Source organism: Hyperolius riggenbachi, chromosome 1, assembly GCF_040937935.1.
Source record: "Hyperolius riggenbachi isolate aHypRig1 chromosome 1, aHypRig1.pri, whole genome shotgun sequence".
Classification (NCBI taxonomy): domain Eukaryota; kingdom Metazoa; phylum Chordata; class Amphibia; order Anura; family Hyperoliidae; genus Hyperolius; species Hyperolius riggenbachi.
This window is the reverse complement of record NC_090646.1, coordinates 64,455,202-64,482,385: the sequence shown is the minus strand read 5'-3', so window position 1 is coordinate 64,482,385 and position 27,184 is coordinate 64,455,202. Positions and strand designations below refer to the sequence as shown.

Genomic DNA, 27,184 nt, shown 5'->3' with positions numbered 1-27,184 from the left:
GGTGAAACCCCCCCCCTTACAGTGTGATGTCATTACCATGGTCCTGACAATTTGCTGCCTGTGAACCTCGTTGCAGTGTGGTAAAAAACTTTTTCCTACTGCCAAGCAAGCGATATCTCCCTCTGTGAATAGAGCTCTCAATAAACATTCTGCAGGGATCACCTGGCAGAACTAAAGATGTTGCCAATCTGTTGTTGATTAGTGATATCTTCTGCCTTGCTCAATAGATCAGTTTGATTAATTTAAGCCCTAAAATCAATCAAGTGTCATTTGTGGTATCAATTTCTAGCAGATTTGATTAATGATCGGTCTTTCGGCGGCTTTCCGTCTCAATCGGTTTTGCCCCCACAAAGGGACACTAGCCACAGCGGTTAACCATCCCTGGACGCTACATGTAGCTTCCATGGTCGACTCAAACAATGGGGAAACTTGGTATCAGAACACCGCGTTTGCGCAAACGCTGATATTAGCCCGGTACAAACGCTCCCATTGACTTGAACCGGAGCTTTTAATGACAAGTCCCGAATACTGGTGGTAAAAGCAGGGCAGACGTCTGTGTCAACCAGCCCTAAGTTAGGAAAAGTGTTCCTTTTCCCCTTTGTGTTTGAGAGCTTGTTGCGCTTGCTGCAGGTTGCAACAGGCAGCCACGTAATCTTCTGATCAGGATCTGTGCAGACCTTCAAAGTGCTGCAGGAGAGTCTGTAGCAGCGGGTGCTGAGGGACAACAGATCCAAGACTTTTCCTGGAACACAGATTACACGGTCGGTCATGTGACTGTCCTTCCCTGAGACGCGCCAAGACAACAGTGACCAGCCAGCTGCTTTCATAAAGAAACTTGGCCTGGATCTGTGCCATATCGTTGATTCAGCGATACGCTGCTCTGATTTGCCACACTGTGTGGCTTTTTCCTGACTGTCATGTGCATCCTTTGGCTTTATTACGCAAGGAAGTCAAATGAACAAAGCAAGGCAGCTCATACCAAAGTCTCTAAAAATAGAAATGTTTAAAGTGGATCCGAGATGAACTTTTACTCATTGCATAATTGGGCTCCTTTCATATAGTTTATAGGGCATTCCTCAAGCCAAATACTTTTTTTTTTGTCTTAATACTCTAATTCCCTATAAGCTAAACAAGCCGCGCCCACAGCTTTTTAGAGTGTGTAGCAAGGCCTTATGGGAGCTCAGTCTGTGCGGGAGGAGGCGGTTACTAGCCAGATTTCAGAGGCAGAGGGGAGGAGAGAGGACTGAATTTGTCACATTACACACAGGCAAGCTGATAGCCTCTCCAGCCCTCAGCCTGTGACAAACAGAACATGGCTGCTGTCATTGTATCACAGGAATAAATAATCATATACTATTGAAGCTGTTTGCAGTTAGATTTGCTGTGCAAACTATCTAAACTTTAGATAAGATATATAGACAAGTTACTTGTTATAGTTACTGTGCAAATTTGGACAGAGGCGCCAGGCAGGTTAAAATGATCTAAAAACAACTAAAAAGGAGGAGTACAGGTGGACTTACCTCCTGAAATGATGGACAATCAAGATTGTTCAAATCGCAAATAACAATTTATTTTGGCACTCCGCAACGCGTTTCGCAGGTATAACCCGCTTCATCAGGCAAGGAGTGCAAGCTCAAAAAGGTCCAATAGTGGCAATGCGCCTTGACAGAGGCGCATTGCCACTATTGGACCTTTTTGAGCTTGCACTCCTTGCCTGATGAAGCGGGTTATACCTGCGAAACGCGTTGCGGAGTGCCAAAATAAATTGTTATTTGCGATTTGAACAATCTTGATTGTCCATCATTTCAGGAGGTAAGTCCACCTGTACTCCTCCTTTTTAGTTGTTTTTAGATCATTTTAACCTGCCTGGCGCCTCTGTCCAAATTTGCACAGTATATAGTCCACCTTGGGTGGAGGGGACTGTCCCCTTCTTTCTATCTACAGAGAGCGACTTCTTAAACCTGAGTGGGGTCAGGTTCTAATACTCCCCACCTGCAGTTCAAGTGGTTGCCTATGTGGTAACCCGTGTTTGTGAGTATATCCACATCTGTTAATTATTTCGCCAACAATTGTTAGACTTACTGCACTATATTGGGCTCTCGGTTTTTCTTTTTGTTTCAAGTGCATTGTTATAGTTAGTTTTTCATCTCGGATCCGGATTTAAGTCTTTAACGTTTACATTTTAAAATGACATGGGTTAAAGGGTTTTTGTTTTTCAGTAAAAATGAACCCTTTCGTATTGTCGCACTGTATGGGGAGGAACGTGTGTAAACACAGGCATGCTGGGAGATGATGACTCTTATCTGATTGACCAACACCAAGCACCAACATGTCACAAACTCAAACAAAAATAATTCATCCCAGGACTGTTACAAGAAGGGGCCGGGCTAAAGGCACATCCAGGAACTAAGTGTTCAGAACAGCTGAAAAGGTTCTAAAGCACGTGTGGAACTCCAGGCCTGGAGGGCCAGATCCATGCCAGTGTTTAGGATGGACTGAGAAAGAGAGGAGTGTGTTCTATCTGATGGACCACACCTTTCCTGATTCAGACCCATCAATTAATTTGAGCTGTGTCAAAAATGTGTGAGGACCTCGGCCCTCGAAGGACCGGTTTGACATCCCCTGTTCTAAAGCCTCATACACACGCCTGAATTCGTCGACTGAGGGGGTCGATGACAACCACCCCGGGTGATAATCAGGAGCGTGTATAGTAACCACCAACCCACGAGCGATCCACCCGGCGCAGCTACTTGCCCCCAGCTACGTCAATCTCATTGTTTGTGGCCCTGCCCCCACCTGTTGCGTGACGTCACACACGCACGTACATGGCGGTCATTGTCCCTCCGCTCCCCACATAGCAACACAGTGCGTTGTCCACTACACAGCTGATATGCGTGTGTGCATCTCGGACCAGAGATGTTGCTCAAATAAATCGGGTCCTGAGACCATCAAAGGTGTGTATGCACCTTAACCTTCTGGGGTCTGCCTAATGCCAATGGCGTCAAGCTTTGGGGCTGGGATATGCAGGCGCGTGCGAATCTCCGCATGGATGACGGAGCTCCGCCTTCAGTCTCCCAGCGGCAATTGCCACTAGGAGACTGTTAGATGGCGAAACAGCCGTCTATTTAGTCCGTACAGCGCTGCGATGTAAGGCAGCGCGGTGCTGGGGACAGCTGTGTGACACTGCTGTCCCCTTGGCAGGCTTAGGGGTGACCCGCTGTCATAGGCTGAAGCCTATGACGTCCGATCAGTGACTGGCTGGCAGGGAGAGGGAGAAAGGGCTTGGTAATAAATAATTAAAAAAATGGTAAAGTGTATTTATAAAATATTGTTATAAATATTTGTAAAAACCAAACACTGCACCACCAATCAGAGCCCACCAAGAGAGCACTCTGTTGGTGGGCAGAAAAGGGAGGGATCACTTGTGTGCCGAGTTGGGTGGCCCTGCAGCGAGGGCTTAAAGCTGCAGTGGCCCCTTTTGTGAAAAATGGCCTGGTCACTAGGGGGGTGTAAGCCTATGGTCCTCAAGTGGTTGAAAGGCACTACTGTGACGGCCCCTTGAACACGGGCAACTAACAGGCGGTGAATTCAATTGTAACTTTACTGTACTTGCATTTGGAAAATCACAAACCTTTTCAAAAACAAAATGGAACGCAGCAAGTGTGAAAGAGACCTAACTTCTCTTTTACAGCGACTGCATTCCATTTTGTTTTTGAAAAGGCTCGCGATTTTCTAAATGCAAGTACAGTAAAGTTACAATTTGAATTCACCACCTTTTAGTTGCCCGTGTTAAAGTGTAACTGTTGGGCATCAAATCAAAAATCAATTCATTTATTTTTATCTGGTAAACAAGTAATAAGAATGCTAACCCGGCAATCCAAAAGTTAAAATCGCTATTTTTCTTGATAGATGATCATTCTCCAGTTTACCTGACTCTTAGGCCTGGAACCCACTGAAATTTAGCAAACGCAAAACGCAACCGCTAGCGGTTTGTCTGAGCGGTTTGCAAGCGGATTCATGTGCGTTTTTGGTCCTGTTTTGCAACATTGTACTTTTTTGCCCAGCGGGTGCGTAGCGTTTTGCGTTTTTATCCTGATTGGTCCTGTGAATTATTTTTCATTTTGTTAGTGTGCTGAACCGCAAAACGCTAGCAAAACCGCTCAGTTTAGGTTTTGCTGAGCGTTTCCGCTAGCGGTTCAATACTTTACATTGAAGCGCTAACGCTCCCAAAATGCTGCAGGTCCTGCGTTTGCGTTTCTGAGAAACGCAAACGCTCCTGTGGAAGTTGCCCCATCCATTAACATTAGCCCAGCGTTCTGGCAAACTGCTAGCGTATCGCAGTGCTGCCAAAACGCTGCCAAAAGCGCTCCTGTGGGTTCCAGCCCTTACTGGGTACATGCAAAATTTGGTACACAAAAAGAAAGTTGCAGGGCATGCTAAGTTGTCCTTTTTTGCTTCTCTACTTTCCACTCAAACTTAACTAATGCAGCCTGATTGGCTGCAGCCTCTTTCCCTCCTGTTCCTCTCTGGTTGGCCAATATTTCTCATGCTAATGCTACGTACACACATGCGACAACGATCGTTTGTGGTCAACGACGAACGAACTTTTAATTGATGAAAGAACGACCTAAGTAAAGTTAGTTTTAAAAGGTGTGTAATGATCTGATCGTTAGAAGGAACGTTACATCACGTAAAAGTAACTATTGCGCCTGCGCATAAAAATGAAAAGTTTCATGGAGAAATAGTGAAATGCGCATGTCAAGCCTAGTACGAACGACCGTTTCCAACGATGTACTACTTCTGCAAACGATCGTCGTTGGGAAAAATCTGCCAAGCTAGATCATTCGTTTTGAACGATCTAGCTCGTCCGTCGTTTGGCTTCATGGTCGTTGGCTGCTTTTTTTTTTAAACGATCGTCGTTTGAAAGGATCGGGGAACAATCGTTTCAAACGACTATAGTCGCATGTGTGTACGCACCTTTAGACAATGCACTTTCTATAGAGGAGGAGAGTAAGGGAGGAAATTACATCAGGATTGGCTTCAAAATAGCCACAGTTAAAATGGGAAATGCTATCAGCTAATCAGCAAGTGTTTATCAACTTATATATGTGTTGGTTTTTTTTTCTGAGATAGTATGGCTGACAGCTTCTCTTTAAAGGGGCCTGAGGAAAAATCCCAGCAAACATGTAACACTTGGTGCTCACGTTATGTGTAAATATGTGACCTGTATTGTGTTGCAATGTGTGGGGCAAGGTCTATTTTTGTCTTGTAAGTGGTGTGATATGCATTGTACTAATAGATCTTGTTTGTTGCAGGTGTGAAGAGTGAGATTCCGACACATGCTTCTATGGAATGCCGAGGCTCTGACCACTGACGCCTGACCTAGTCCTTCTCACAAGGTAACCACACCTCCTTTTTTTTGTTTTTTTACAAACCATCCACCTTGACTGAATAACTGCTATTGCAGTCCCTTCAGCAGGCAGGTGGCACAGGAAGTTGCAGTGCTAAAGTAGGAAATGGGATTAACTATTGCTGGTGGGGGGAGGAGGGGGGGGAGCAGGGAAGATCAGGTCTGTGGGAGGAGGAAAACTGGCTGAAGACCTATTCAAATGGTTTTGCTAGTTACATAGTTATTTTGGTTGAAAAAAGACATACGTCCATCGAGTTCAACCAGTATAAAGTACAACACCAGCCTGCTCCCTCACATATCCCTGTTGATCCAGAGGAAGGCGAAAAAACCCTTACAAGGCATGGTCCAATTAGCCCCAAAAGGGAAAAATTCCTTCCCGACTCCAGATGGCAATCAGATAAAATCCCTGGATCAACATCATTAGGCATTACCTAGTAATTGTAGCCATGGATGTCTTTCAACGCAAGGAAATCATCTAAGCCCCCTTTAAATGCAGGTATAGAGTTTGCCATAACGACTTCCTGTGGCAATGCATTCCACATCTTAATCACTCTTGCTGTAAAGAACCCTTTCCTAAATAAATGGCTAAAACGTTTTTCCTCCATGCGCAGATCATGTCATCTAGTCCTTAGAGAAGGCCTAGGGACAAAAAGCTCATCCGCCAAGCTATTATATTGCCCTCTGATGTATTTATACATGTTAATTAGATCTCCTCTAAGGCGTCTTTTCTCTAGACTAAATAAACCCAGTTTATCTAACCGGTTTAAAGCGGTTTAATATCTTTTGGAAAATGGTGTTGAAACCAGGGCTGAGGAGTCAGTCGGAGCAATTTTTATTTACCTAGAGTTGGAGGTTTCATAAACTGACGAGTCGGATGATTTTTGTACCAACTCCACAGCCCTGTTTGAAACAGTCAGAAAGCTTCCCCAGTTGCCATCCTTGGGAGGAGTTACAGCCCAGGCATGCAGACAGTGCTGTGAATGCAATACACACGAGTTTGGCTCCATAAATCTGAATGGTAAATAAAGGAAGCCATACATCTAGCGATTTTGCTTCTATCGTCAAAGCCATTGACCTAAACTACAGCGTGGTTGATTGATTGTCGATCACCTAGTGGCCCACACGTAACCGAGATCCTATGGAGTTCTCCTTCACATTAGTTCTGAACTATCTTGTGCCTCCATGTTCAGGAACCAAAATCTATTCTTTGGCCTCAATTCACGGAGCATTATCAAACGTTTATCAAACACTTTATCAAACGTTTGATAATTTACCTCATGGGTAAAATCTCATTTTCAATTCACTAAGGTGTTGAACGCATTATCGGTAAAACATTCGATAAATATATAACACCTTAGTGAATTTAAAATGAGATTTTACCCATGAGGTAAATTATCAAACGTTTGATAAAGTGTTTGATAAACGTTTGATAATGCTCCGTGAATTGAGGCCTTTGTCGACTAAAATCATGGGAAGACTAGCCGATTCCTGTACGATTGACCACCATCTTCCATCCTCCTCTATCGTAGAAGTTGGTCGATTTGGCATGAGATCGGCCAGTTTTCATCGATCAAACATACTGGGACACACTTGATTCTTTCTCAATTCGATAAATTGAGCAAATCAAATTGTTGGTTGATCAGCAACATCACTAGATGTGTGGCCACCTTATTTTTGAGAACTTCCTGGATGATGCTGTGATAGGAAGTTGATCTCAGTACAGTACACACTTTTCACCGCTTCACCTGTTGCCAGACACAGCGATGGGTCAGCCAAGAATTTTGTGATTATTGTCCTTTTAGACTGATCCATCCTGGCGGATTGGTTTAGACGATAATAGGTGTTATTCACACTGATTCATAACAAATGATTGATCTATATAAAGTACTCACGTGTGGGCAGTGTCACTTTTGGGTCCTTGTTTTCTCGCTTCCAGTACCAAACCACTCGGCGACCATTGTTGTGCCATCGCTAAAATGTGCTCAGACGTCGCTCACTCATTGCTCACGGTCACTGATTGGCGTGTGTACGGGCCTTTACCATGCATTGCTCAATTGGCCATCTGCAATATTTCTGCCCATTTTGTTTATTGGAAGAACTTTTATATTTGGCTGATTCTAAAGGTGTCACAAGTACTGTAAACATTTGATTACAGGTTCATGTAAAGCAGGGCTGTGGAGTCGGTTCAAAAATCTTCAGACTCCTCAGTTTATGACTCCAACTCTGACTCCGGGTACCCAAAATGACCCCAACTCCTTAGTCTAAAGGTGGCCACACACCATACAATTTTTTAAATATCTGTTCAATTTAAGAATTGCAATCAATTTTTCTGACTGATTGTAACAAATTAAAAAATATGACCAATGTACCACACACCTATGTTCAATTTTTCCCCAATTATGATAAAAATGATTGGAAACTCTAAGAAAATTGCTAGGGTGGGTATATTAATAAACTTGCAATCCAACACACACCATACAATCTTTAGAGAAATTGAACAGAAATATCTGGCATTCCGGATCGATTTAAATCGAAAAAAACGGGAATGGAAAAAAAGCTTTCGATTTTTTTCGAGAGATACGATCATTTTCATTGAATTGCTGTAAAATCGGATCATTTTATTGTATCGTGTGTGGCCACCTTAATACTTACCAGGGCTTTGGATTTTGTACAAAATCATCCGACTCCCACTCCTCAGTTTATGAAATCTCCGACTCCAACTCCGCCTCCGGGTACCAAAAATTACTCCAACTCCACAGCCCTGATGTAAAGGCTTGTGTGGCTTCAGGGGCATAAAGAAATAATTTACATATTTAGTAGTGATGCATTGTGGGAAATCAGTCGCTCACTTAAAGCGGAATTATTGCAAATGCTATCTGTTTTAACCACTTCGCATCCAGACCTTGTTTCCCACTTATGGACCAGGGCAGTTTTGACAGTTTAGCTATGTCCTTATTTAATCAGAAATAACTTGATCCCTACTTATGACACAGAAATGAAATTATAGAGATTTTTTTCAAGACAAACTAGGCTTTCATTGTATGCAATTTTTTCCATTGCAAAATTTTGTTTTCTATGAATTTTAATGGAAAAACAAGGAAAAAATAGAAAAAACACATTTCTCAGTTTTACCAATTCCAGTTTAAAAATAAAAAGTGCTACTGTAGATAAAAAAACAAATTTTGGTTGGCTATTATTATTATTATTATTATTATTATTATTATTTAGTATTTATATAGCGGCGACATATTACGCAGCGCTGTACAGTGTATATATATATATATATATATATATATATATATATATATATATATATATATATATATATATATATATATATATCTTGTCACTAACTGTCCCTCAAAGGAGCTCACAATCTAATCCCTACCATTGCCATATTGTCTATATTATGTAGTGTAAGTACTGTAGTCTAGGGCCAATTTTTAGGGGGAGCCAATTAACTCCGTATGTTTTTTTTTTTTTTTTGGAATATTCTTACTGTTTATCACACAACTTAGATTGTGTTCCTGTCACTATTTATGGTTGAAGATATTTGATTCTGAAATAATGCTACAGAGTGTATTTTTCACTATAAGCCGAGAAAATAAAAGTATTTTTAATAGTAAAAATCAAACTCATTAGCTCAGGGAACATATATTCCCATTCACCAATTAGTGCTGCATCAGATAGTGCCAGAAATGTGCACAGGAGCAAGCCCAATCCTGCACAGCACTGCTTCTGCTACAAGACTTATATCTGACTCGTGGCTTAGATGAAGTCAGAGGACGTAGATATACTGTAGTGGTGCATAAAGTGGTTAAGAAGGCAACTTACACTGAGTGTTGCTTTTTAGTAGGAGAGTTTTTCGCTCTCTCTTAGTTCCCTATACTCTCCTTGTGGTTCTGGATCACGTTACGCGGTTTGGGTATCCCGTTCTTTCTTCAATGATACTCTACCTTTATCAACTATGTATGTACCGTAACTGGCTGGGGATTTGCATTGGTGTTTAACCACTTTAGGATCCTTGGTATGCATATCCACGCACCTTAAATTACACGTGCGGATCAGGGGGTAGATATGCGTACTGCTGCCTTACCGTCGCGTTCACGATCCCCGCGATGTTTACCGTCGATCCACCGTCGCAGCCCCCTCCATCTGTGATCAGGATGTGAGAATCTTTTGATTCTCAATCCTGATCACCGTTCCCATGTCTTCGGAGAGCTTGTTAACGTCGCATAAGCTCTCAGACCCCACACTTCCGTGTTCCGCTGTGTTCTATTAAGAGAAACATAGTCTCAATAGCACCATCTTGTGACCAAAAAGTAAAAATACACCTATTTATTCCACTATACTGTTTTCCATAGAAAGTTTATTTTTTTTTTATTTTATTACTTTTGACCCCTTCCATCCCTGTCCCACAGTTACATAAATAAAACACTTGTTAAAATTTTTTTTTAAAAATTACATCATTTAATTTTTTTTACATAAATAGTTACCTTAGGGACTTTTCTAATACGGATGTCATGAGAGTATATTTCTTCAAAAAAAGTACTTGTAATAAGTGAAAAAGTATTAAAAAATCCCTAGATGGAAAAATGCTCCTTCATTTCCAGATAAAATATTATCACCATACATTGTACTAGGGACACAATTTAAACGTTGTAATAAACCGGACAAATGAGCAAATGTGCGGGTTTTATGTACCAAAGCACATTTTATTTTAAAACTATGGCTGAAAACTGAGAAATTATCATTTGTTTTTCTTTTTTCCTTATTATTCCCTTTACAATGCATATAAAATAAAATAATTCAGAGCAAAAACTACCACCCAAAGAAAGCATAATTTGTGGCGAAAAAACAATATGTAGATCATTTCAGTGTGATAAGTAACAAAGTTATCGCTGAATGAATGTCAGGAGCGCTGAAATGTGAAAGTTATTTTGTTTTTTTAAGGGAAAAAACCTGTGATCCTGAAGTGGTTAAATATGTTATTTGTTTACTGACTATGATTTTATATTGCTGGCACACTGCCTCCAAGAACAAGTTAAACTTGTAATTAATTTCCCAAACTGCTTTACCTGAATCCAGTCCTCACCAAAGCCTACAGCTATATTCAGACATTCTGACCCATATGCAATACATTTTTCTCCTAGGTGATAATTTTCACACCTTTCAATAACATGCCCTTTAACCTCCCTGGCGGTCTATTAAAACCGCCAGGGGGCAAAGCAGCACTATAATTTTTATTTTTTTTTAAATCTTGTCTCTAGCCTATTGCTCACTACATGATAGCCGCTGTGCAGCGGTATCCCCCCACCCCCTCCGATCGCCTCTGGCGATCAGCGCAAACAGGAAATCCCGTTCAGAACGGCACGGCGGGTAGCGGCGAATCGGCGCGTAGCGGTGGCGATCGGGAAGTACACGCAGCTAGCAAAGTGCTAGCTGTGTGTACCAAAAAAAATTATACAGATTGGCCCAGCAGGGCCTGAGAAATCCTCCTGCGCGGAATAGCCTGACCTGAGATCGGGCTTACCGCCAGGGAGGTTAAGCCACCAGCAAGCAAGAAAATACTCAATTTTGATAATACCTTTTCGCCTAATTTTTGGTAATTTTTCGATTGTTAATGTTAATTGTACACTGCACACTCCAAACCAAACACTGGGAATCAAAGTACAAAGCAGGAAAAAATCAGGAGCCCTTTACAAAAAAAAAAAAAAAAAAAAAAAAAAAACAGCGCCACAATAGGCGCCTATAATAAGCGCTGCATTTTACAGCATGACCAGGAAATTTGGGTGGCCGGCAGCGGCTGCTATGGGGCAACTCAATTTACCTTCTTTGCTGCAAATCGTGGCTTTTAGAATGGCGGAGCGCCCACAATGCAATGCCTCAATTTGTTTTTCCGCATCCTGAGGCACCCAGGATTCTATTCGGCGCTTCTGGGCACAGAGATTTCCCCCTCTTGCTGATAATCGTGTGCGTCAGGGCTTTGTGAGGTGGGGGGGGGGGGGGGGGGGGGTTTAAGCACCACCAGATTAGCCTTGGGCAGCTTCTTAGGGTTAGGAACCTGGGGGGGGGGGGGGGGGGGGGGTGTCTGGTGTTAGGCACCACCACGGGGGTCTTAGGGTTAGACATGGGTAGAGGTGCATTTATCCTAAGAGGTAAATACACTGGCCTCCAATATTACCATGTAGACACTACATAACACTAGGGCAATGCTTACCAGTGTGAGATCAGTCTGACTGGGCTTCATAGAGGAGTTTAAAGTGAACCAGAGACGAAGCACCCTTGTGTATTTTACCATAGAAATCAGTGGGAACATTAGAGAAAACATTTACCATGCTCTCTGTTCCATCCTCACTGCTAAAAGTGTCTGTTATCTAGCTGAGATAAGAATCCTGGACTGAGCATTGATTCTGGCTTTGCTATAATGACTCAGCTATAATGATTCCTGAGCAAAGCCAGCAGGGGGCAGGCTTGGACTTGAAGACAGCAAAGAACACAGTCTCAGCTATAATTATTCTGTAGCAAAGCCAGACCGACTGCTTAGTCGGGATTCTTATCTTAGAGGTGATAACATGCAAATTAAACAGAGAACAATGTAACAAAGAGCAGATTAGGTGTTTACTGTCATGTTCCCACTGATTTATAAGGTAAAATACATGAGGTTGCTTCATCTCTGGTTCTCTTTAACGTAGTTCTATTTAAAGTGAACCTCCAGACTAAAAATCTACTCGGCAGCACTGAAACTGCTTGTTGTTTCACAGCATCAGAGCTTTGTTTTTCTTACCCAAGCCTCATTTTTAGCTGCATACAAGAAAACTGCCCGGGCATTCTTCCCCCTGATACTGTGCAAAGCATGATGGGATTTCTGATGATTTTTTTAATTTTGAATTTTAAATTTTAAGCTTAGCGCATGCAGCTGGGAGGGGTGATCAGCACACAGGACAGTTGGAACTGTGTCTCATGCTCCCTGTCACCTCCTTTCAACCAAAAAGATGGCTGCCCCCATGAAATCACAAACATTTGCCTGTCTTTTTAAAACAGGGTGGGTAAGAGATTATATTACATATCTATTTTAATTAAAGTGGACCCAAATTAAAAATACAAGATTTCAGAAATAAAATCTATTTTCTAAATTATAATAATAAATAGCCTTTTTTCAGCTGCATGATGACAAATATAAAATATTTAACATTTATTGGAGGAACCCCTACCTTCCTTTCATATTGCCGAGACAGAATCCGGCAGACTGGTGGAGTAGGTGGTGTCCGGAATAGGAGGAATTGCTAATGGCTGCCACCTGTATAACACTACTTATGGAAAGAGAAGGGTGAAAAGCATGCACTGAAATGCTCATAAGCTTGAAGGAGTGTTTATCTTTGTATGTGTCAGAGTGGTGCAACTAAATATTTTGAATTAAAAAAAGGCTTAGCTTGGGTCCGCTTTAACATAACTAATGTAACTTAATGACAGTGTGTTTGTGTAGGGTGAAGTTCCCCTTTAATGCCTCTAAACTCCTCAGCCCACACCCCCATACTGCCGCCGCTGGTTGGGGGAGTGTACTGCGATCGCCTCTTTTCTTATCCCTGGTGGGTGAAATATCTGACGCTCCCAGCATGAGACAGTAGTAACGGCAGGGCGTGTGTGAAGGGCGTTGGCTCGGTCATGCTCTGGAAACCACAATACAATGCATATGTTTTCCAGAGAACTAATCGTTCTAATATGCTTTTAAAATAGTTACAATGTAGCCAGAACTTCCCTGTTTAGAATCTGAAGAGGGACCTGTGCTATTTATAGATAGGGACATTTTTACTCTGACAGTTACTTTCTGTATGTGTCCTGGCTTGTGCAGGCAAAGCACTGGGAAAACCTTCATAGCTACAACTGTAGCAGGCTAGTATGGACTCTGTGACTGTAAGGCTATGGAGTTCCATATTCTTGTCCATAGCTCTGAGGATTAACCCTTGGACACATGCGGTGAAGGTTGGGCTGTCTGGCTACAATTAAAGAGGCCCTGTAGTGACATACAGTGGAATTCAGTAAAATATTCAGGATACCAACTTTAGTCATTTTCCTGGTTTCAGCAGCATAAACCCTTCCTACAGCTATACATTGCTGTATATTGGTATGTAGCCCCGCCCTCCCAGTGATGTCACAGCCTAGGCTGTTAAGCTATGCATATTTCCCTTCCTAGAGCATTCTGGGAGATCTTATTTTCACTGGCTTAGGAACAAACATTCCACAGAGCGTCACCTGACAGGACTAAAGATGTCGCCTCCTGTAATTAATTTCACAATGTGAATCGAGGCGAGGAAAGATTTTAGAATGGGCAAGCACGGACTTAAAAATGTATATATGAGTTAATTTTATAGTCATTTTCACTACCGTTTACCTGAGCTCAGCTGGTGCTCAGGTAAGCCAATTCATAAAAAAATATATATATTTGGGGCCCTCCGGTTTCCGGTAACATACTAAAACATAAGAACATACTGGTACTTAGGAATGGCAATGCGTAGAACTCATGAAGAAGCATGTGTCCAGTTTGATCAGCTGATAAATTTGTAAGGTTCCGGTTTGCTGGTCGTGATCATATGTTAAAGGGGTTCTGTGGGGTATAAAAAAAAAAGTCACTTACCTGGGGCTTCTGCCAGCCCCCTGCAGCTATTAAGTCCCACGGCGTCACTGAACCCCCTCTGTTGTCACCGCCAGTGACCTGCTAATTATTCGTCTAACTAGACGAATAGCACTGCGGCTGCGCGCCTCCTCGGGAGCTAACTGTGCAGACGCAGTACAAGAAAACCTCGTATTGCGCCTGCGCAGTAAGCTCCCGATGACGCGGGCGGCCACGCAGCCACAGTGCTATTTGTCTAATTAGACAAATAATTAGCACGTCACCGGCGGTGAGGAATGGAGGGGTCTTGAGTGACGGCGTGGGACTTAATAGCTGCAGGGGGCTGGCAGAAGCCCCAGGTAAGTCACCTATCTATCTCTATCTATCTGTCTCACAGAACTCCTTTAAACCAGGAAGTTATCCCAGCAAATCAGAACCTTACAAATGTATCAGCTGATCAAGCTGATCACGTGCTTCTCCATGAATTCTCCTAAGCATTGCCAGCCCTTCTGGTAGTTTAGCAATTTCTTGCAGGAAGCGTTTGCACATACCGGAGAACATGTAGACTCTTTTTACAGGTAGTGCAAGGTATGAATGCCAACCCCCGTGCACCAGTCTGTCAGCCTGATGTGAAGTTTCAGCTGCAGGGTAGGTATTGTAGACTACTGTGGGACTTCCTGATACAGAAGCATTATGGGAAACTTTGCCCAGCCAGTGTTATAAATAAGTTCAGCATTTACGCTGTAAATAGACTTGTGGACCGGACGGGGGAAGTCATGTATGAATGAGCTCCTGTGTTGTGCATTTGCTGCAGCGTGTCTGCGGTCAGCCATTCTCCGGATGTGCTGTACTCTCCCCCATCGTCGCGGTATTAGTTGTGGAAAGTGTCCCTGGACTCTGATTCTGATGGAGTTTCCAGTGTTCTCCTGACAGCATGGATCTGCGGCTGGAATTTCTGTGTGAGAAGGTTGCAGAGGGGAAAAGTGAATGAAGTACGGAAAATATTTAAGGAAACCTGTATTTACTGAATCCGCACTCCTAATAGCAGCCTAGGTAACTGCGTGTCCTGTCCAAGTCCTGCGGAGGAAACCAAATGTGTATAAAAAGTTGTGTCACTGGCCGAAAATGCTGCTGTTCTGGTCATTTTTTCTTTAATCTGAGACACAGAACATTTATCTCCCACTTTTCAACTGGCGGACTCAGAGCACTTGAGCTGCAGCCGCCAGGGCACGCTCAGTAGGCAGTAGCGGTGTTATGAAGTCTTGCCCAATAACTCCTTACTAAACTGAAGAGCCTTACTGGGTTCCTGAATGGGAAGAGACCATATTAGAACCCTGGCCTCTTGTGTCTCAGCTGAGACTGCTCTCATTGGCCAATGCTCACCATTTCTAGTCATTTGATACTGATGGTGAGCTAAGTGGACGTATTCAGTACTGAAGCCATTTCTTTTCCTGTGATATGCTCCCAGTATTTCGGGCCTGGTTCACACTGAAAAAAGGATTTCTGCACAGCGGCTTGTCTGATTTTTTTTTTGGGGGGGGGGGGGGGGGGCAGTTTGTGAATGAGAATTGCAGCACGATCGCTCCCAAACTTCTGTACACAGTGCTGCAATAGGGAGACCTTGCACTAGTCCTTTGCAAAGCAATCACCCCCAGTGGGACCCAGCCCTAATTGTTTGCATCCATTCTGATCACTAGCTTATATCTATTCTGCTTCTTCGTCCCTATGCAAAATATATGCAGATGTGACTGGGTTAAAGTTTCCTCCCCTCTGTGCTCCCTTTGACTTGACCCAGTGCCTTATGACCGTGACCACCCGGAAACCAGAGATCTTCCTATTGCAGGTCTTCATTCACAATAGCTATTCTTGAAAGGTAGAGACTTGTTGCAACAGGAACTAGACAAATTGGTTTCAATTCCAAAACATCACTCTAGAATGACAGTTGGAAGCAGGACAAAAGTTTTTGAGGAACTAACAATGATTTTAAAATATGCTTAGGAAGTTGAATGCAGAGGCGCATTTCCTGTACCACTGAACGCCAGTCAAAACTTTCAGATGTGAATAAAAAACCTAGAGGCCAAAAAGGTGCCAAACAAATAAAAATACAGAGTGCAGGCCTGTTATTGTTTCTAATAGTCCAAGCATTCGGTCTTTCTCTTCCAACAGCAGCAATGAAACATTTGTAAAGCGCTTTTCTCCCTGAGGACCCAAAGGGCATAAGCATGGCTCAGATGAGAACATAGTGATGTGTACAGGGGAAGAAGTTATAAATTGTAAATGCCAGACTAAGCAGGTGGCTTTTCAGTTTTGGGTTAAACGCGTCCAGGGTTGGCTTGTCAGTAAATATATTTATACATGATGCACACAATTACAGATGAGGGTTTTTCTTTATAGTGTACCTGAACTCTTGCACAAAGCAAAAGCAAAACCTAGAGCGATGCCCCCTGTGTTCAGCCTTTCTAATTTCCCCTCATCTGTGACTAATCAGAAGTGAAATTTGATCTCTCAGCTTTGTCAGCTGGCTGCCTCGGCACAGCAGCTAATTTGTAAACAAACAATGTAACCCACTGTCTGCTTCCGTGAAAGCAGTAGAGTATTGTACCGTGTTAGCCAGCAGTACAAAGCAAGAAGTTTTGAATCCGGATTCCTGATTCAAGATGTCTTGCTTCCGTGAAAGCAGGAAGTAGACACCCTGCAGATTTATTGCAGGATTTGTGTCCGTTGTAACAAAGAAATGTTTTACCGTAAAGGTCATTATGCTGTTCCTTATCTTTTAGAGCAGAGAAAAAAAAGTTCTGAGTTCAAGTCCGCTTTAAAATGAGAACCGCTTGATGCATTAAATATAACTATTCCCCCCTCAAGGTTTTGTGAGTTATCATAATTTCTGTTTTGAATGCCTTTTCCGTTGTTAGTAATAGACTTTCTTTGCCTGGGGTTGGGATTTACTTGTGAAAATATATTCTAGTACTGTATGATTGAATTGTGAGCCTCTGTGACGGGCAGTAGGTATTGTCTATTCTCTGCTTGTGTTATTAGTCTGCAGACGTAGCCCCCATTGGGTCCACTATGAAGTGTCACACTGGAGACCCCTGCCTCACAAACGTGCCCCCGTACCTCCCCCTGAGGTGCTGAGTGACCTGCAGTCTCTGCTCACTGAAGTCTATTGCTCAGTGTTAAAGGGGCACTATGGTGAAAAATTATAAAATTTAAGATATGTGCAAACACATCCAAATACATTTTTTCAGAGTAAAATGAGTCATAAATGACTTTCCTCCTATGTTGCTGTCACTTACAGTAAGTAGTAGAAATCTGACAGAAGCGACAGGTTTTGGACTAGTCCATCTCTTCATAGGGGATTCTCAGCAAGGCTTTTATTCGCTATAAAGATATTCCCTAAAACAATGATGCTGGCCGGCTTTCCCTGCTCGCTACAGTTTTTTTGGCAGTTGGACAGAGCAACTGCCTTTCACTAAGGGCTCTTTCACACCAGAGCCCTTTTTCAGCGTTTTAACGCAAAGTCTATACTTTGCGTTAACCAAGGTAAAAGGAAAGTCCATAGACTTTCATTTTACCTTTCACACCCAACGCTGCGTTTCGATACGACACACCCGGGAGCATTTTATCGCCGGGAATCAGTGTTTTCCCATTTGAGTTAATTACTCCCGCCGCTACTCAGCGTCGCACCGCAGATTCCCGACGACAGTCGCAGGCTAGTTGTTAGATGGGAAAGGAGCCTTAGTGCTTTTGGAAAAAATAAATAAATCCCTATGAAGAGATGGACTAGTCTAAAACCTGTCACTTCTGTCAGATTTCTACTGCCTACTGTAAGTGACAGCAACATAGGAGAAAAGTCATTTATGGCTCATTTTACTCTGGAAAAATTTATTTTTTATTTGTATATGTTTGCACATATTTTAAATTTGACAGTTTTTCGCCATAGTACCCCTTTAAGGAATTTGCATAATTCAGTGTATGGGATCTATGTTGAATCTGCTGGAGAGATTGCACTGGTCTCGTTGTGATTCCTAGCGGTGTCCTATTATGTATGGTAACCTGTAAGGGAGTGCATTCTCTGTTCACGTATGGATCATACCCTCAGGGAGATGAAATCATTCATGTAGTGCTCTTATCTCCATGCCTAGTGACATGTCCATACAAGTTGTACAAACCATATTCTAATATCACATTACTTCTCTGTGGACCTGAACTCAGAACTTCCTCCCTGCTCTAACAGATAAGCAACAGCATAATAACCTCTAAAGAAAAACATTTCTTTGTAACAGCTGATTCAAATCCTGCAATAAATCTGCAGTGCCTACTTCCTGCTTTCATGGAAGCATATATAGGGTTAACATCCTTATGTTTACAAATTAGCTTTTCTGCTGAGGCAGCCAGCTGACACAACTGAGGGATCAATTTACAACTTGTGATTAGTCATAGATGAGACAAGACAGGACAAATAACATTTGTATCGCGCTTTTCTTCTGGCGGACTCAAAGCGCCAGAGCTGCAGCCACAAGGACGCGCTCTATAGGCAGCAGCAGTGTTAGGGAGTCTTATCTAAGGTCTCCTGCTGAATAGGTGCAGCTTACTGAACAGGCAGAGCTGAGATTCAAACCCAGGTCTCCTGTGTCAGAGGCAGAGCCCTTAACCAGCCACTATCCAGCCAGGGGGAATTAGACGGGCTAAATGCTCTAAATCAGGGGTCTCAAACTCGCGAACCGCGGGCCATTTGCGGCCCTCCATACAATATTTTGTGGCCCTCGCCAGCAAAAGCTTCCTTATAGTTCGCTTCAGTGCTCCCAAGTAATCTGCCGCATCCCCGCCGCTAAACGAGGGCTGCAGAGCCCCCACATCGCCCGGGGGGCAATCCGCTGGCATTCCCTGGAAGGAGCAGAGCATTCAGCTTCAGCTCAGCCCCTCCTGACGTCAATCGCCGCACGGATAGCCGCCTCTCCCCGCCCCTCTCTGTGAAGGGAGAGGGGCGGGCAGAGGTGGCGATGCGCCGCGATTGTGAAATTCCTTATGCGGCCCAGCCTCATCCTGAATTTGCCTCCTGCGGCCCCCCAGGTAAATTGAGTTTGAGACCCCTGCATACATACAAGGTGCATTTCTTTGTTTTCCTTCTGTCCCGTGCAAGAGTTCCGGTCTACTTTAAAGGACCAGTTCGCCCTAAGTTTGAATTCTGAATATTAGTTGGATTTCATGGTCTAGGCCATAGGTTCCGAGCACATGGAATGCCTTCCCCAGGCAGTACTGGTCAGTCAGTTTATACAGGAAAGTCCCCGTTATCTGGAACTCAGACACCCGGAAGTCTCAACTAAACAGCATGTCTGAGGGGGATAATGGGGGCAGATTTTTAGCAGTTTGCAGGGCGGAAATAACGCCTCGATCTTCCGCATCCTGCAGATCCCAGCGGCTCCTGGTGTGTCATGTGACCCGATGCGGTCAGGTGACAAGTCAGATTCCGTGCACAGAGGACGCCAGAGCTCTGGGAGCTACAGGAAGTGTAGAAGACTGCGCCCACAGGATTGGTAAGTTGCTTCTGCTGCATGGGTGGAAGGTTAGTGCTATTTTCGGACGGTTGCTCAAGTAAGTGGTTACGCTGCCTGGCCCTTGACCTGGATCTTGTTGGCAATGCACAAGCAGTAGCTCAGCGCCACTGCGCTGTCAGCGCTCCCAGGAGCTCAGACATACTGCACATGCACTTGCAACTAAATCTAAGTAAAATGTTGATGTTAACTTCCTGTAGTCGGGGCGTTTCGGTGAGTGTCTGTAAATGTTCAGGAAACTGTATGGCCTCAGTTTCTTCTGTTTGTTTCAACTCGATAATCCTTTAATAAGTATTTATACACAATTCTGGAGTACTGCTAAGTAAGTGTGTGTGTCTGCGTGAGCATGTTTGGGTGTGAGTGCACACCCAGCAAGGGGAACTGTAGATGATGTTACCATCAATACGGGATTCTTAGCCAGCGAAGTCATTGATAAAGGGGTACATGCTGTAATGATGTTGAGAAGCTCTGCCATAGGTTGTATCTCCTATCTTTTCTAGGGATGCTACATATAACAGCAGTTGGTCATATAAAGGCATTACAACCAGTTCCATGCCTTTTTGAGAAATTAACAGCTTAACCTCCTTGCCGGTTCAATTCCTCCGGCAAGGCGGCAGCGCAGGAGTTTTTTTTTTTTTTTAAATCATGTAGCGAGCCGAGGGCTTGCTACATGATAGCCGCTGAGCGGCGGCATCCCCCCACCCACTCCGATCGCCTTCGGCGATCAGAGTATGCAGGAAATCCCGTTGAGAACGGGATTTCCTGCAGGGCTTCCCCGGTCGCCATGGCGACGAGGCGGGATGACGTCGGGACGTCATAGGGAATCCCGATCCGCCCCTCAACGCTGCCTGGCACTGATTGACCAGGCAGCGCAGGGGTCTGGGGCGGGGGGGAGCGGAGCGGCGGATCGGCGGCGAGCGGCGGCGATCGGAAGTTACAAGCAGCTAGCAAAGTGCTAGCTGCTAGTAACAAAAAAAAATTATGCAAATCGGCCCAGCGGGGCCTGAGCAATCCTCCTGCGCAGGTTACCCCGATCTGAGTTCGGGATAACCGGCAAGGAGGTTAAAGGGACTCCGAGCACCTCTCATGGGTATGCCTTTAAAGAGACTCCGACCAGTACTGTAAGGTACTTAAGATGCACACCTCTGTAGATTGTGCTCTCCTCTTTCATTTGTTTCTTGAATCGCCGTTCTACACCAAATAGTTTTTCAATTGCATTTTAAAAATCGCGGCTGCCTTCCTGGCTATGTTATAACTTCCGGGCCACCCCTGTCTTCTCTGTTAGAGAAGTGCATCACTGAATGAAGCAGGAAGAGTTGTTTATATGACTGCAGTTAGTGAAATGCAGATTGCCCCAGAACTGGAAGAGAGAGATTGTGAGCTGACCATGGGAGCCACACATTTAGTTATTTAGTATTTATATAGCTCCACATCTTCCACAGCGCTGTACAGAGTATATTGTCTTGTCACTTAACTGTCCCTCAGAGGGGCTGACAATGGAATCCAGTGGTCCTCAAACTAAGGCCGCGGGCCAAATGTGGCCCCCTTAGGCTTTTTTAAAGGGATGATGAAAAAATAAAGATGTTCTACATACCTGGGGCTTCCTCCAGCCCCATGCGCTCTGATTGATCCCACGCTGCCGTCCTCCGCTGCCCACATCTACGAGAACCGGGTCCCTGCTGTTCCGTCAGTCGGAGCCAGTCTAAGCGTGAGGAAAGTGCGTTGTTTGCGTATCTCTGCAGCAGCCGCTGGAGAGATACGTAGAGGGCGCACTTCTCCTGTGTAGCTGGCTCCGATGACGGGAGCCGGTCCCCGTAGATGCGGACAGCGGTGGACGGCAGCGTGGGATCAATCCGTGCGTATGGGGCTGGAGGAAGCCCCAGGTATGTGTAACAGCTTTTTCATTTTCCCAGCTATGGTACATCTCTGGTTCCCTTTAACCACTTGATGACCACAGTGCTAACCCCCCCCCCCCCCCCCCCCCTAACGTCCAGGCTCTTTTTTTTTTTTTTTTTGCGGTGGGCTGTGCAGGCTTTTCAGCCTCCTGCACAGCCCAGCTATGGAGCCCAGCAATCGGACTCCCCTCCTTTTTTTGTCCCTAAGGGGACATGCCGCCGGAGATGTCCAATTGCTGCAGCAGTTTTTTTTTATTTTTTTCTTTAGCCTCGTCGAGTCTCTCTCTCTCTCTCTCTCTCTCTCTCTCTCTCTCTCTCTCTCCCGTCCCTCCCCCCTCCCCTTCCCTCCTCCCTTCTGTGCTCTGAATGGAACAGGACAGCGATTCGTCCTGTTCCACCTCTCATAGGCATCAGCCTATGAGAGGACGGCGATCCCCGGCCAATGAGAGCACGGGGATCACCGATCTCGTACAGTGCTGCCGGGGACCGCAGTTCCATGGGAAACTACAGCCCCAGGACTTGACGCCAATCGGCGATGGTACGCATATAGAATAGCAGTGCTGGTACCACCCATCCACATGGAAGCCAGAGAGCAGTCATTTGCTGGTTTCCAATCAAATTTCACATCAGGTGACACTGCTGTCCAATTGGAGTGCAGGTTGTCCCCTGGGTATGCTTCACTGTCTGTCCAGCAAAGACTTCCACAGCATTTTATGTATACTCCGGCCCCCTGGGGGGGTGGGTGGAAACCCACCCAGACACAGGGAGAACATACAAACTCCATGCAGATAGTGCTCTGGCTGGGATTCGAACCGGGGACCCAGCGCTGCAAGGCGAGAGCGCTAACCACTACGCCACCATGCTCCCCGTACATATGGTTTTTTGGATAGCAGTGGAAAGTTTTGAGGTTTTTTTGTACAATCGTAACACAGAAATAGTGTGGTTTGATGGATAGAAGACTGTTTATATGGCAACCCCAGAGTTCAGCTTTGAGCTGCTGCTGTTCTCTCCTCAAAGCTCCGCTTCAATATTCTTCTCTGTTTTCTTGTTTGGAGTGTCCTGTGCTGCCCTCATTCCATATTTATCTCCTTAAATGATAGGATTTCATCGTTTGATCTGTTTACCCCGCAGACTCCTCTCGTTTTGGGTTATCTGTTTATTCCCCAGCAATGAGGGATTATGTCTGTGCTCTGAAGATGTTTTCTCGCTAAACCGTGCCCCTAGTGACATTCCGAGTGACAGCAGTGACAGCATTCCGCTCATCATAGGCCGTATAGATCTCTCATCTCTGCGCACAGTCAAGGGGGCTGCTGGGAGACCTGAGCTGGCCAGTCACAGCACAGAGTCTCTGCAAGCCATTCTCCTGCTTCAAGTGAACCTGTCACTTCACTACTTAGCGGAGTAAATCTTAATTTTAGTGGTCATTAACGATAGTCAATAAGTGTTAACAGTTCCAGCATGTGTGCAGGTCTCATAAAAACTGTATGGTAGTTCCTAGTAGCTTGACAGCTATTTCTCATCTCATGTAAGCATTATCGGAAGAGAAACAGAGGCGCCAGCAGGATAAAAGGTAATAAAAATTTTAAAATTTGCTGGGAGGCAGTGGTGGACTTACCTCCGGAAGGCAGACTCAAAATACTGTCTGAATTAAACAAATACATTTATTATTGGTACCCCAAAAGATGCAACGTGTTTCGCAGGCACAGCCCGCTTTATCAGGCAATAAGATAGGGGACAAACAGTAGCTCGTCAGTAGCACGAATGGCACCTCTGTGTCAGCATGTGGCCATCTCTGGAAGTCCCTGTAGCATGATGGCTGTTCTGCCAGTTCCCTGTAGTATGGTGGTCATGTCTTCTAGTCCCTCCGCAGCACGGTGGCCGTCTGTGGCAGTCCGCCGCGGCACGGTGGCAGTCTGTGGCAGTCCGCCGCGGCACGGTGGCCGTCTGTGGCAGTCCGCCGCGGCACGGTGGCCGTCTGTGGCAGTCCCCCGCGGCACGGTGGCCGTCTGTGGCAGTCCCCCGCGGCACGGTGGCCGTCTGTGGCAGTCCCCCGCGGCACGGTGGCCGTCTGTGGCAGTCCCCCGCGGCACGGTGGCCGTCTGTGGCAGTCCCCCGCGGCACGGTGGCAGTCCCCCGCGGCACGGTGGCCGTCTGTGGCAGTCCCCCGCGGCACGGTGGCCGTCTGTGGCAGTCCCCCGCGGCTCGGTGGCTGTCTCTGATGCAAAACAAGGTGCAGCCATATTGTCTGCTGCCTGCCTGAACAAGCCCTTATACTGTCCTTGTGTGCCACAGTTTTCAGACAATAACCACATGGAAACCATTCCGTTTTATAACTGCCTGTTAGATCGTAATGCGGGCGCACTGAACTCTGTACAACCCTTCCTCTGTGACCGGAATTACACTTCAAAGCAGATGCAAAGAGTCCCTCGCTGGATTCTGTCACAGTGCCCTATATTATGCCGCTCTCCCAGGCTTACAGCTAATTAGGCTCATACATGGCTTTTAATTAGCATAATCCTGGAAAGGTGGGCTTTGTCCCCCTGCAGAAACTGGGTCATGTTAACTCATGAAACAGTTCACACCTTACGCTAATCAGTCTGCTAGGGAAAGACCAGCTTTATGGAACGCTGTCACTTACTGATCAGCTGCTGATAGAACAGAACAGGAGTGTCTTCCCTGCATGATGGTTTGTGTGGAAATAGAAATTGTTATACTTTATGAAACAGGACATGCCTACAAATTTAAGAGCAGTTCCATCTCCGTGCCAAATAAAAAACCTCTGCACTACAAAAGCTGACTGTAAATGAATGAATGAATTAATTGGAAGTTAAACTTGCTGTATTTTTTGCACTATAAGACACTCCTGACCATAAGGTGCACCTGGGTTTAGAGGACAGAAACCAGGGAAAATGTATACTAAACCTGGTGCATCCATGGTGAAGGGGAATCTTGTAGATTATGCCCCCTTTGTACCTCTTATGTCTCCCTGTGTCCTCCTCTGTCCCCCTTGTGTCCTCCTGTGTTCCCATGTTTCCTCCTCTATGCCCCTTTATGCCCCCTTGTGTCCTCCTCTATGCCCCTTTGTGTCCCCCTGTGTCCTCCTCTGCATGGGCACAGTACAGGGAGTCCCCAACATTACGGTGGGTTGTAGGTTCCTATTGGCAGGCGTTAACAAGTCAGGACCTCCCCGCATTATCCCACTTTTGGGGGAGAAAAAGTGAGTCTTATAGTCAAAAAAATACAGTATGTTAAATATTTAAAGGATACCAGAGCTGAAGGACTCTGGTGAAATGGGCATATGTTCTGTGTGGGGTGTGATTAGTAGATACTTGCCACACCTTCTGTTCCCCTCCATCACTCGCCAGTCTCCTGTAGTAAGTCCTGTTCCGATGGCCGATCCCGGCGACCAAGGTTCCCTATGACATGCGCACTATGTCCATTCAGCGTCCTTGTGACTACACTTAATGCAGTCACCACACAGGCGTGCGCTCGCACCTGCGTCCCGGCGTGCACACTCCAGTGCAGTCGGCCGACCGTGCTGTGGAGATGCGCTGGCGCCTGTGTGGTGACGGCAGTGAGCACTGCCACAAGGATGTGTGTTAATCCGTATTAAAATGACTACCGTATATACCAGTGATGGCTAACCTTGGCACTCCAGCTGTGATAAAACTACAAATCCCATCATGCCTCTGCCTCCCAGAATTATGCTTAGAGCTGAGTATTGCAATGCATCATGTGACTTGTAGTTCTACCACAGCTGGAGTGCCAAGGTTAGCCATCACTGGTATATACTCTACTAGAAGTGTATAAAATTTTAGGTCTGATTTGTTAGTGATTAATGGGGGGTGACTTGTACATGGGCCAGACTTCAATTTCAGACTTTTAGTCCAGTAAAATGCAGGTTCTACTTTGACAATTTGCACTACTAAGCCCTGCCCCTTCCCCCAGTACCATCCCCCCAGGGGTGCTCTTTTCAACTTGCAAGCGCATGCATTTGCGCTTGCAAAAGCTTCTCTTTCCACTCGACGGGATTGCGATGTTCACAATCGGGAGCAAAACGCAATTGCAGCAATAATTGCGCAGCATTACGATTGCGCTTGGGGAAAAATCGTAACGCACTAATGGAAAAAGTGCACCGCGAGTTGCAAAACGCTGGCAATCCGCCTGTTCAAGCGGATAGCAGCTAGTGGAAAGGGACCCTTAGTGTATCTTCCTCCCACAGCGCTGCTGGTGCTTGAAGCATATGACAGCGTCAGTTCAGGCAGAGCAGCCTAGCAGGGACCTCCATGTGCTGCTGTATAGAGGTCAGCTCAAACAGTATTGTCAAACAGGGGTGCAGCAAGGCCCAATTGAACCAAACGGTCACTTGAGGCCTCACCCACATCAGGGGCCTCCCATGTGCCAGGTCTGCCCTGTTTGCGTATGGCCACCACTGCCTCCTGGTCACTCACAGACCTCAGATCAGTGGTTATCTGATCAAAGGGGCACCTTTGGTTACCTACCCGTACTTGAGGTCTACTTTTTTTGGGGGTGGGGCTCTATGAGAACCAAAGCCTTCCTTCTCTATAGGTATCGTCCCCTTTTTTTTAAATTATTTTTATTTATTTTTTTAGATCACTTCAATCTTACTTTAGGCTGCTTTCACAGTAAGACGTTACAGCAGCCTGTAACGCAGCCCAACTCACAGTAATGTAAAATCAATGGGCTGTTCACAGTGCCCACATTGCGTTACAGTGTAATGCTGGACGTTCAAATAAAGTGCAGCATGCTAGGAGTTGTACGCGGTTTTAGCCGCGTTAGACTGTGTGCACATGCTCAGTTATGTTTTTTTTTTTTGGGCCGGAGAGGAGGCGGGGAGAGTCCGCTATTGTAGCCAGCCACATGGCTACTTAATATTCACTGCACTTCAGTGTTTACTTCCTGGAGCGGCCTCTGATTGGCTGGCGGGACCACGTGATGCGGAGTGCTCCGATCACGTGGTCTCCGCAGCGCATAGAACACAAAAGGCGCACCAAGAGCTGCATAACACAGCTGTAGGTAGCATCCTCCTTCAACACCCCCAGGCGTTGCATTAGGGGCACGTTATGCGACCTATAACGTCCCCTAAATAGCAACGTCCTGGTGGGAAAGAGGCCTTAATGTGGGGAACCTCCATGCTATGCTCTTGTGGGGATAAACAATGAGATATCAGTATATTCTGGCGTATAAGACTACTTTTTAACCCTTCAAAATCTTCTGCAAAGTCAGGGGTCGTCTTATACGCCGGGTGTCATTGATGCCGGGTGATACGCCCTATCCTGTTACCGACTATCAGATCTCGCTGCTGAGGACTGTAGTGAAGAGGCGCAGGTGCACATGTGCGAGATCTGAAAGGCAGAGAAGGAGGTAAATAGGCTACAAGGGTGGGCCAGAAGGGTGAAAGAGGCATGTTTTATGGGCACAGTGCGATCAATTCTTCCATACCGCTCTGATAAACAGGTAGACCAGGAGAACTGACCAAACCACTCAGGGAGAGTTGACCAATCCAACCAGCCAATCACCTATATACTGTTATATACTGGGTACCACATACAGTACAGCACCAGTATCTGTTCATACATAGCACCAGTATATGATTTTTAAAATTTTTCATTTGGTGTGTGTTGGACGAGGGGTAGTCTTATACGGTGAGTATATCCCAAAGTCTATATTTTAACTGGAATAGTTAAGGGGTCGT

General features: G+C 45.2%; 1 protein-coding gene across 3 annotated transcripts in view; it reads left to right on the top strand.

Moving 5' to 3' along the window:
* The window catches only part of PTPRA (protein tyrosine phosphatase receptor type A), a 239,419-nt gene that overhangs the window by 100,454 nt on the left and 111,781 nt on the right, over positions 1-27,184 (top strand). For all 3 annotated transcript variants that reach the window (XM_068274827.1, XM_068274845.1, XM_068274837.1), the window contains exon 2: positions 5,316-5,399. The gene's annotated coding sequence lies outside the window, so the exon portion shown is untranslated. The remainder of the gene's footprint in view (positions 1-5,315; positions 5,400-27,184) is intronic.